The 10,059-nt window shown below is 44.2% G+C and overlaps 1 long non-coding RNA gene across 1 annotated transcript; it reads right to left on the bottom strand.

The window, feature by feature from the left end:
* On the bottom strand, positions 1–7,372 carry LOC109493924. The gene is made up of 6 exons (XR_006588511.1): positions 7,239–7,372; positions 4,149–4,686; positions 3,833–3,954; positions 3,542–3,670; positions 1,626–1,916; positions 1–1,540 (listed from the first exon to the last, which is right to left on the bottom strand). It is a non-coding gene; the product is annotated as an uncharacterized LOC109493924 (long non-coding RNA).
* Positions 7,373–10,059: the final 2,687 nt, after the last annotated feature.

The following is a 10,059-nucleotide window of genomic DNA, read 5'->3' as shown; positions in this document are numbered from 1 at the left end:
CAATGTTTATTGCATTATTTACAATAGCCAGGATATGTAAGGTGTCACTGTTCATCGATGGATGAATGGATAAATATGTGGTATGTGATTATTCAGCCATAATGAAATCTTGCCATTTGCAACATGGCTAGAGCTACAGAGTACAATGCTATGTGAGAAGTCAGAGAAAGACAAATTCCAGATGATCTCACTCATGTGGAATTTAAACAAATGAGCGAAGAAGAAAAAAAAAGACTTAACTAAAGAGAATTGATGGTTACCAGAAGGGGGGGATGGGGATGGGTCAGATAAGTGAAGGGGATTAAGCAGTACACTTATGATGAATAAAAAATGAAATTTAAACTCCCAGTCAGATGTAGACACAACAAAGAAAGCATATTGGGTCAGCCCAACTCCCAGTCAGATGTAGACACAACAAAGAAAGCATATTGGGTCAGCCCAAAACCAAGATCACATTAGTTTTTCTCTTCACCAGGACCTTGAGCCCCATCCAGGCATCCCTTCCTGCCCTCGACCCAAGTAGGATGGAGACTTTGGCACCTGTGTCCCCACACTGCCCCCATCCAGTATTCCCTAGATGTGGCTTTTTCCTTAGAGTGGCTGGTGGGAGGGATGCAGGAGCAGCGGAGAGGGAGAGTCCAGCTCTGCACCAGCAAGCAAGGCCTATGTACTGTTTCCAACAGCCCATCAACTGCTCATAGCATCTCCCAGTGGAAGAGTGAGCCACCACCAACAGCACTATTTGGGTTTCAGGTTTCAATCCCACCTTGCACCGGTCAGTCTCCTTCACGAGTAGGCCAGAGAGAGGTTCTTAGCCCATCACCACTTGGGCCAAGAGCACTTGCTACCAGATCCCAGGGTATTTGCTTCTCCTATCCCCTAACCCAGGCTGCAAAGGGTCTTGTCCTTTCTTTCCCAGAAAGCCACATTTCATTCAGCATCCCACTCTATCAAAACGATCAAGAACTGTGGAGAGTCTGAGACTATCTTGCTTGCAAGCTAAGGAGACCTGCCACGTTCTACATGCTTCCCAGCAGACGGCAGGAGCTTCACATTTGGAGTCCCTCTGCCCCCCCCCCCCAAGTCCCCTGGCAGCAACGTGGATCAGGCTCAGGTTGATGCTATGCACAGAATGGCTGTCACAGGAACCCCAATATCCGGAAACCCCACCAGTTTAAAGAGGCTGCCAACAAAATGGCGGATTTCAGCCACCTATCATAAGAACATTTCCTCAGGAGTATTCAGGAAAAAAACCAGCTTAGTTTTCAGTGACTTAAAAATGGAATTCCGGCGAGATACGGATCCCTGCAATAGAGGTACCAGTGCCTACCAGTTCCTACTGCTCTCCTCCCACATCTTGCTAGATCCTCCAACACCAGCCCTCAGCTTGGGTCTGGCTGAAATCCAGAGCCCATTTTGTTCTCCATCAGCTCCGTGCTGTGGTTCTGACAACATGGCCTGGCCTCCTCCTTGTATAGGAGATTCCTTTTTTTTCTTTGAGGATGTGGTCCCTTGACTTGCTCAGTGCTGTGGGTGGGACCTGTGGAAGCAAACTTACATCACACAGGGGATACTCCTTCCCCTTTCCCAGGGGGTGTTCTCTTGGGAAGAACCAGGGGACCTACCTTGTCCTGACAGGAGTGCTCTCTTCCCATTCCCTCCAAATAAAGATTACTTTTTAATGGTCTTCACGGTCCCCCATTAGTATTTAACTTCCTCAAATTCCAGTTTTGAGGCCTTCGGAGTCTGGGGTCTGTCAGGAAAGTCTGCTGGTTTGGTGAGAGCGAAGAGGGTCGCAGGGGCCTGGTATTTCGGCTGGCAGAATGGGACTGGGGGATATGGAGAAGTCCGAGTTTTAACTCAGGCCTACACTGCACTCATTTTTCAGGAGAGGCTCTCCGATGACGAAGGCTGCCCTAGGGAATCATTGAATTCGAAGCCAATTAGGAGAGTGAAGAAGAAAAGTGGAGGTGTTTGTTAAAAAAGAAAACAATTTAAGTTTCGAGAGAGCTAGAGCAAGCACACGAGCAAGCAGAGGAGAGGCAGAGGAGAGGCAGAGGAGAGAGGATCCCAAGCAGGCTTTGCGCTGAGTGTGGAGCCTACTTGGGATTCTCTCTTCCTCTCTCAAAATTAACTTAAAACCACCCTCCACCCCGGAAGTGAACAGGTGAAACTTGCCAAGTGCTCGACCTCAGCATACAGCCAGGCCTCATCATCCTCACACTTCCTACTTGGGTCCAGGCTCCAGGTGTTTTCCTTTGTGTCCCTGGTCTCAAACCAACGAATGGGAGAAGACAGCCTTAGCAAAGTGGCTCTCCATGGGGAGTGATTTCTGCCCCCAGGGGACGTTTGGCAATAGATACATGTTTTGGTTATTGCAGCTAGGAAGGGGATGCTACTGACATCTAGTGGGTGGAGACCAGAGTTGTGGTTAAACATCCCAAGTGCGTAAGATAGTCCACCTGCCCCCCACAGTAAAGAATTACACAGTCCCAAGGATCAGTAGTGCCGAGGAGGAGAAACCTTGCAAGGGGTGAGTGTAAGTCTACCCTCAGATGAGCTCGGTTGGTGTTTAAGGCACAGAAATCCCTCATTCAGACACTTCATACAGGTGCACTGAGTTTTTTAGGTGTATTTTTAAAAGCTTGTTATTTTTGAGAGAAAGCATGAGGAGAGAAGCAGAGGGAGAGAGGGGGACAGAAGTTCGGAAGCAGCCTCTGCACGGACAAACCATGAGATCATGGCCTGAGCCGAAGTGGGATGCTCAACCAACCGAGCCACCCAGGTGCCCTGGGTGCACGGAAGGAACATCCCTTATTAGGCTTAAAGATAATTATTTTCCGTAATTTTCTCTGAAGCTCCACTGTCTGCCTCCAGCAGAAAATAGTCTTCCTGATTTCAAAATAGACTTTGACCCTTTCTTTTTGAGATTGAATCTCTTTTGGATTAGTACCCCATGCTAATAAATAAGGATTTCTCCCTTATTTTTGTTTTTCATTCCCTGAAGAAAATTCCTAGGGGGGGATTGTTCTCACTTTGGGGAGACGGCAGTGATAGCCATCAAGTGCCCGCTGGCTCGTGCTGACTCTCAGAGGCATCCGGCCCCTGCTGCCGCCAATGCTAAAGCCCTTCCCAGCCCCCAGTGTCCTCTCCCCTCCGCTTCCCTGGTCTCTTCTCAGCTGCTCTTCCTAAGAAGGGGGCCAGTGCAGGTACCCCGCTCCTCTTTCTGGGAAGATTACCATTCCCAAGCAGTGAGGAATGGTCTCCCGCTCGCCCTACAACACTCCAGAGCCCAGAGGACTGCTGGGGGATGGGGGGGCGGGGAATGGGTTTCTCTCACCTCTCACCCCCCCACCTCCAGCCACCACCCCGCTCTGCTGCGGTGGCCTAGCTGGAGGCGCTTTCCGTATAGGTCACCTTCATTCTCTGCCTCTCCTCACACTCCCCCAGAAATCTGGTCTAGGGCTTCTGTTGTGACCCCACTCCTTAGTACTGGGGGGCACCAGAAAGAGGTAGCTCAGGATCACTCAGAAACACTCACCAACACAGAACGCTCTTAACATTCCCTTCCAATTCTCAGGCCAACTCACGTCCTCCTTCTGTGGATAGAAGCAGCTTTCTTCCAGGTCCTTGGTTATTCGTAAGGCAACAGACCCCTAGGCCAGGGCACCTGGGGGCGTACAGAATCCAGAACAAGTGGTCACACTCTGGCCTCAGTTTCAGACCTCCATAATTGGAAGCCCTGAGGGGAAAAGCAGCCTCTTGGGTGTTGAGCTGTGACCGTGGTAAGAGGGAGGGGAAGCAAAGGACACAAATAGGGAGGAAAAGTTACCTTGATGGTTACAGCTGACAATTGAGGGGAAGGGGGCTGGTGCTGGGATCCTGCTGACCACCGGGAGCTGTCGCGTACGAACTCTGCCAGAGCTTCATACTTTTCCAAGAAAAGCCAGCAACCTGGAGATGTACGTGAAATGTCTTGGTTTTAAGTAATGCCAAGATCTTGTAGACCAAGGGAGACTGGTTTGGTGGCCTGATCTGTCCTGTGTGCTGTAGGCTTGTCTCAGCCTGCCCTCTGGCAACCACAGAGGGTATGTGGGAGGGAGAGAGAGAGATAGAGCCATTCTTCCAAACCCCGGGACAGAGCTTACCATCTGAAGTTTCCCCCCAAGACAAGAATCTCACTGCCAGCAGCTTGAAGTCCATGTTCACTGTTGCCTGAACCGCCAAGACCAAGAGTTTCAACGTCCTAGCAGGGTCAGGCTTCTGTGCTTAAATACTTTCCCCCAGATGAGCCCCAAGCTGGAGCGGGGCTGGACTGCAGGCTACAGGTGAGTCAACTGACCCCAGCTGTGCAGACGGGAGGCAGCAATCCCTGACCCATGGCTGATTGGTTCAGGAGCCTTCTAGGAGCCAACCTACAAGCGAGGATGATTCTGCCTCTCTCAGTAAGATACTGGTGCACCTGGGCTTAAATTGTAAGTCCTTGTGCATGAAAAAAGGGTTTTTTTTTTTCCTCTTAAAGGAAAATATGTCCCATTCATATGTTAAGCCTTTTGCTGCATATACATAAGCCTCTTGCTCCTTGAAAAATAGCGTGTTTTGCATGAATTAAAACTTTATGTCGATGTGGCATCACACTTTTCCTTCTGCAACTGCTTTTTCCCATTCACATCCTGGTTGTAAGATCTAAATAAACAGAAATGGGTAAAATCGTAACCATAAGGAAATTTTTCTTTTTTTATTGTGGTAAAACACACATGATATAAACTTTACCCTCTTACCTATTTTCAAGTGTACTGTTTTAGCAGGTGTTAAGTACATTCACAGGGTTGTGCAACCATCATTACCACCCACCTCCAAAATGTTTTCCAGCTTATAATATTAAAACTCTATACCCATCACTATAGAATATTTTAATTTGGAAAATTCCAGATTAAATAACAAAATATAAGGATATAGAAAATTTAGATAATCATTATTAATAATCCAAATATTATATATATACATATATATATATAGAAAGAGAGAGAGAGAGAGAGGACTATGAAAATAGCATATATTCACTATTTTGGGGGGTATAATACCTGTGGTCATGGGTTTATTTTATTTTATTTTTTTAAATTTACATCCAAGTTAGTTAGCATATAATACAACAATGATTTCAGGAGTGGATTCCTTAGTGCCCCTTACCCATTTAGCCCATCCCCCCCCCTCCCACAACCCCTCCCGTAACCCTCAGTTTGTTCTCCATATTTATGAGTCTCTTCTGTTTTGTCCCCCTCCCTGTTTTTTATATATTTTTTTGTTTCCCTTCCCTTATGTTCATCTGTTTTGTCTCTTAAAGTCCTCATATGAATGAAATCATATATTTGTCTTTCTCTGACTATTTCACTTAGCATAATACCCTCCAGTTCCATCCACATAGTTGTAAATGGCAAGATTTCATTCTTTTTGATTGCCAAGTAATACTCCATCATATATATATATATATATATACGTATATATATATGTATATATATATATCATATTTTCTTTATCCATTCATCCATCGATGGACATTTGGGCGCTTTCCATACTTTGGCTATTGTCGATAGTGCTGCTGCAAACATTGGGGTGCATGTGCCCCTTCAAAACAGCATACCTCTATCCCTTGCATAAATACCTAGTAGTGCAATTGCTGGGTCCTAGGGTAGTTCTATTTTTAGTTTTTTTGAGGAACCTCCATACTGTTTTCCAGAATGGCTGCACCAGCTTGCACTCCCAACCTGTGGTCATGTTTTAGGCCACAAGGAAATTATTCATTAATTCCGTGGTTATAGAAAATTTAAAACTTTGATTTAATCTTTTAAAACTCTTTTTAAATGTTTGTTTATTTATTTATTTATTTATTTATTTATTTATTTTGATAGAGAGTGTGCACGTGAGCAGGGGAGGGGAAGTGAGAGAAGGAGACAAAGAATCCCAAGCAGGCTCCGTGCTCAGTGCAGAGCCTGACCTGGGGATTGATCTTATGAACTCAAGATCATGACCTGAGCCAAAATCAAGAGTCAGACACTTAACCAACTGAGCCACCCAGACACCCCTAAAAAAAATCTTAAAAATTTTTTTTTGATGTTTACTTATTTTTGAGAGAGAGGGTGAACAGGGAAGGGGCAGAGAGAGATAGGGACATAGAATCCGAAGCAGGCTCTAGGCTCTGAGCTGTCAGCACAGATGCAGGGCTCGAACTCACAGATGAGGGGCTTGAACTCACAGACCAGGAGATCATGACCTGGGCCAAAGTTGCACACTTAACCAACTGAGTCACGTAGGCACCCCTGAATAAAATCTTTTAAAACTCTAGATGTTAAGTCACAGTGCTATTAAATGGGAAACCTTGAGACATTATAGCCTTGTTCATACAAGTACTTTAAGAATTAAGAGTTCAGTGACAGTTCCTGGTGCTAAACATGTCTTTTGCACATCATGCTCTGAGGTGACTGTCCCCACAAATAACAGGGCTCAGGAGGGGAGTGTTGAAAGCCTGCCTATCCAAATGTCTGTAAGCTAAGAACTGACTGCAAACTTCCTGCTCCTCATGGGATGTGACCTTCCGGTTCATAAAAGGGACCAATTGTTTATAGGAATGCAGTCTGTTCAGTTGGACTAATCAAGCATCGACCAGAAAACAGGCGAATCACTAAATAGAAAGGCCAATGGAGAAAACAAAACAGAAAACCCAGATATGTAACCAAGTGCATATGGGAATTTTATATAAAACAAGGCAGTATATCCCGTCACCAGGGAAAGGGTAGACTTTTAATAAGTGGTGTTGCCATGACTGACTAGGTCCATGGAAAAAGAGAACACTAGGATAGGCTTCAAAATGGCTCAGACAAGGGGGGAGAAACCAGAAGAACGAGAAGCAATAAGAGAAAATATTGATAAAATTGACTACACAAAAAAATCAGGAAGCTTTTGCATGACAAAATATACTCGATAGAACAATCAAAAGATAACTGACAAACTGAGAAAAAAATGTTGGTAACATATCACAAAGTGTGAATATCCCTAATTTTCTTAAAAGCTTTTAAAATTCAAAAAGAAAATAATCGACGTCAGGATGAGAAAAAAATGGGGAAAAAATAGGAACAGACCACAGAAGCATAAATGCAGATGACCCTTAAATATGAAGAGATAATGCACCTCACTCAGAGGAGAAAAACAAGTTAAAATTATACCGAGATACAATTTCTTACCCATCCAATTGGCAGAAACTCCCCAGTCCGACCATCTGCTGTGTTGGTGAGGCAATGGGCAGACAGGTGCTCTCAGAAGCCGCCGGTGGTCTTCTGGGGGGTCGTTCTCTGGAGGTTCATGTAAACCAGCCAGCAGGACTATAGCACCACCTGCTGCAAATGTCAAATTTAAAAAAAAAAAAAAAAAGCAGATGACCTTTTTTTTAAAAGTTGAAACAACTGGTAGTAAGGATTTGAAATCCCCCCCCCTTTTTTGGTCTTCTTTAGATAATGTGTGTATTAAGCCTTTTAAATTATTTTTGCTGAATTTTACTTTTCTAAAACCTTCATCACTTTCCTCTAAAACCATTGCCTGATTTATGTTTCCAACTGTGACAGGCCTCATTCCGTTAAGAAAGTCACACGTGCACACACTACCAGCTTTTATTGATAATAATAAATCTTCAGTGATCTTTAAATGTAAATATATTGCTGAGGAGCACCAAAAGAAATGATGACTGCAATGGACTGAACATGGCACCATGAAAATCCATGCATTAGGTGTCTAATATAATGCTGTGCCTTTTGTTTTCTATATGTTTGAGTCACAGATGAACAGAGCGCTGCATCAAGATGACAAGAGAGCTCCAAATCCATTACAGTATGGGGTCAAGAGTATTTGTCAATGAGAATACTTTTCAAGCAACCCCACTGGTCGCTTTAGAATTCCAAAATGAAAACTGTTACAATGGCGACATCTGGTGGTCACCCTCTTAACCAAACGACTAAATGAAGCACCACCGACAGTGGAACAATCTGAGATGATGTGTCTCCTTGTGTGATATACTAGGAAGCACACTGCATCACCTATGACAAATTCTTGCCCTAAGTGTTTAACTTGAAGTTAATCGGGCCTTTAGCCCTAGGCTCCAGTTTACAGGACATGCAAGGGATACAGGAACAGGTTAAATAGCACAATGGGGAAACAGACCATTCCAGAAGGTAGAGTATTAAACAAAACAAAAAACAAACAAACAAACACCTGGCCTATTCTCTTCAAAAAGTCAAAATCGTGGCAGCAAAAAGTCAATGATGTAGGGAAAACAGTAGGAGGATTGTTCTCAGGGTACTATTGATCACTGATCTGTTACTTGAAGTTTCTGATAAAGGTTCACTGTAGCCAATAGAGTCACATTTTTTGGTAGATGAGGTAAAGAACTGCATGGTGCCTACATTTGACAAAATCCCAGAAAGCTGCAAGACGTTACTAATAAGTTGAGTTGAAAGGAACTTTTCTAAACCATCAGTTATAAAACTACTGTCTCATCAAAAAGTGATCAGTGTGCAACAAACCTGAAAGGGAAAAAAAAAACCAATATTACAGAGATGTGTCAGGCAGTTAATATAATTTGTGATATTTGAGGTATGTTTTAGCTTTGTGATATTTGAGGTACAGTTTAGCTTTGTGACATTTGCAATTTGTTGTGATTTATTTTCCCATTTTTTTTAAAGCTCCATGCTGAGCAGGACTTGAACTCACAACCCTGAGATCAAGAGTCACATGCTTAACCAACTGAGCCACCCAAGCACCCCTATTTTCTCATTCTTAATAAGTACTCATTTTGGGGTCTAATTTTGTTTGAGTAATTTTAAATTTTGTTAAGAAGGTCCCCAAAATTATATAAGCTCAGGTCCCACAAAACTTGGGTCTGAATGTGATGTCAGACAAGGTGCTTTCCCTCCAAGCCTGGAGAGTGGGGAGGGGCGGTGGGAAAGGGACAGTAATGAAGCTGGAGAAGGGAACCGAGGGCAAGCCACAAAAGGTCTTGATGCTAAGGGGCTTTTCTCTTGCAGAAAACAGGGAGCCAAGAAGAGCCCTAGGCAAGGGAGTAACGTGATCAGAGATCAGAACTTCCACGAGCCTTGTAGGGTAGCCCCGGATCAGGGAGACCCAGGGCCGCCTAATGCAAGAGTCCAAGTGGGAAAAGGTGAGGACAGGTTTTCAAGAGCTAGGGATCCAGCCGTGAGCTTTACCCAAACTTCAGGAGAGACCACAACGAGAAGGGTTGTTTAAAACCTGGTAGAACATTCCCCTTTAAGACAGTTCTTTAGGGGCGCCTGGGTGGCTCCGGTTGGTAAGTGTCTGACTCTTGATTTTGCCTCAGGTCGTGATCTCACGGTTTCATGAATTCAAGCCCCGAGTCAGGCTCTGTGCTGACAGTGTGGAACCTGCTTGGGATTCTCTCTCCCTCTCTCTCTGCTACTCCCCCTTCCTCCCTCCCTTCTCCCCCTCTCAAAATAAATAAATAAACTTAAAAAAAATTTTCATGTTTATTTAGTCATATACGCGGATTTCCTGTCCCTTTAAGCTATCTCCGTAGAAACGATTCATTATATGATTCCACAACTTAATCGGTTTGCTAACAGTTTTTCGATCAGGTGTTTACACGCGAGGGTTTACTTCATTTCACTTATAAGCGATACTATAAAGGTGCCTTAACTCAAGCATCAGACCACCTTTTGGCATAACATACAGCAAAAAACATTTTTTAAAAATGCTGGCAGTACAGCTTGTAAATCAAATTAGCTCACAATGTGCACACGTGTTTCCCGTAGGGGAGCAGCATTGTTGCTATACCACAGTCAACCTGGGCCCACCCCCTATATTACAAAACAAAAAACTACCTAGCACTATTGATTTAAAATGCCTTTTTGTTCTGAGATTGCCCCAAATCGCCACTGTTTGTGACAGCAAGTTCAGCCATTTACTGTTTTTCTTCAAAGAGAAACAGACACTCTTCTTTTAAGTAAGCTCCACACCCAGCAGGGGGCTTGAACTCAC

The sequence above is a fragment of the Felis catus genome, chromosome D4 (assembly GCF_018350175.1).
Source record: "Felis catus isolate Fca126 chromosome D4, F.catus_Fca126_mat1.0, whole genome shotgun sequence".
NCBI classification, from domain to species: domain Eukaryota; kingdom Metazoa; phylum Chordata; class Mammalia; order Carnivora; family Felidae; genus Felis; species Felis catus.
The sequence above is the reverse complement of the archived record's forward strand: the minus strand, read 5'-3'. Positions and strand labels throughout refer to the sequence as shown.